Source organism: Gossypium hirsutum, chromosome A05 (assembly GCF_007990345.1).
Source record: "Gossypium hirsutum isolate 1008001.06 chromosome A05, Gossypium_hirsutum_v2.1, whole genome shotgun sequence".
NCBI classification, from domain to species: Eukaryota; Viridiplantae; Streptophyta; class Magnoliopsida; order Malvales; family Malvaceae; genus Gossypium; species Gossypium hirsutum.
The window spans coordinates 96,596,218-96,597,879 of NC_053428.1; the positions used below are offsets into that span (position 1 = coordinate 96,596,218).

General features: G+C 38.2%; 1 non-coding gene across 1 annotated transcript; it reads right to left on the reverse strand.

The window, feature by feature from the left end:
* Positions 1 to 841: 841 nt before the first annotated feature.
* On the reverse strand, positions 842 to 948 carry LOC121229946 (small nucleolar RNA R71). Its single transcript, XR_005927897.1, has one exon. It is a non-coding gene; the product is annotated as a small nucleolar RNA R71 (small nucleolar RNA).
* Between the last annotated feature and the right edge of the window lie 714 nt (positions 949 to 1,662).

Sequence of the window (1,662 nt, forward strand, 5' to 3'; positions counted from 1 at the left end):
TCTTGCTAAAACTATACTACTGTTCGATAGGTACACTTGCCTACATCGCGATAATAGTTCGTTTCAAGAACGATTAATTATAAATATTTAAAACCTATCATGAAATCATGCGATCAAGTTTTTGGCGCCGTTGCCTGGGAACTAAAATATTAGGAACACTCAATTTTTATTACTTTAGCCATTTATTTTTCTTGCAATCTAATTTTATTTTTAATTTTATTCTAATTTACTAATTTTCTTTTTCCTTCTTCTGGCAGGTTTTTATAGTTTATGACGAGAAGAAACCCGTTAGGACCATTACTTGTTGACGAAGAAATCGATCGCACAGTTTGCAGAAACCAAAGAGAAATAAGGCAAAGCCTAAGATGCACAGAAAACGAGCAAGAAGACGATACTCAACACTAATCGAAGAGATGACTAAAAACCAAGACAATCAGCTACCTCTTACAATTGTGGCTAATTAAAATCCTGCTCCACGTACTATGTATGATTATGCTAAACCTTCTTTAACAGGAACTGAATCAAGCATAGTTAGACCTGCTGTAGCTGCAAATACTTTTGAACTGAAACCTAACACAATTCAAATGATACAACAGTTTGTTCAGTTTGATGGTTTGCAGGATGAAGATCCCAACGCTCACTTAGCAAACTTTTTGGAACTATACGATACATTTAAAATTAATGGCATTTCTAACGATGCCATTCGTCTTCGGTTATCCCTTTCTTATTGAGGAACAAAGCTAAACAGTGGTTGAACTCGTTACCATGAAGGTCAATTACTACTTGGGAACAATTGACCAAAAAATTTCTACTAAAATATTTTCCACCGGTTAAAACGGCTAAATTACGTAATGATATCTCTTCTTTTGTGCAGATGGATTAAGAAACACTCTACGATGCATGGGAGAGATACAAAGACCTTTTGTGAAGGTGCCCTCACCATGGGTTACCGCTTTGGCTTCAGGTTCAAACATTCCATAATGGCTTAAATCTTTCGACTTGGCAAATGGTTGACGCAGCTGCTGGCGGAACCATCAATAATAAAACACTTGAAGATGCTTATGAGTTCATAGAGGAGATGTCATTGAATAACTATCAGTGGCGAGTCATGAGGAAAAAGCCAACGAAAACAGCCGATGTTTATAACGTCGATTCGGTCACCATGCTTTCTAATCAGGTAGAACTCTTGAATAAGAAAATTGATGGTTTTCTTAGTTCTTCACAGGTTCACCCAGTAATGCAATGCGAAGCAAGTAGAGGTGGAACAAGCCATTCGGAATACCAACCTTATGGCCACAACATGGATAACGAGCAATCAAATTACATGGGTAATAATCCTCGACCTCAAAACAATCCATATAGTAACACTTATAATGCAGGTTGGAGGAACCACCCAAATTTCTCATTGGGAGGCCAAGGAAGTCAGCGACCACCTCCGGGCTACCAACCACCACCCTATCAACAGAAAAAGAAACCGAACCTTGAATAGATGCTCTCAAAGTTTATATCGGTGTTAGAAACCTATTTTCTGAACACCAAAACGACACTTAAAAATCAACAAGCATCAGTCCAAGGGCTCGAAACTCAGATAGGCCAGCTTTCTAAACTAATCTCCGAACGACCAGAAGGTAGCTTACCAAGTAATACTGAACCTAACCCAAG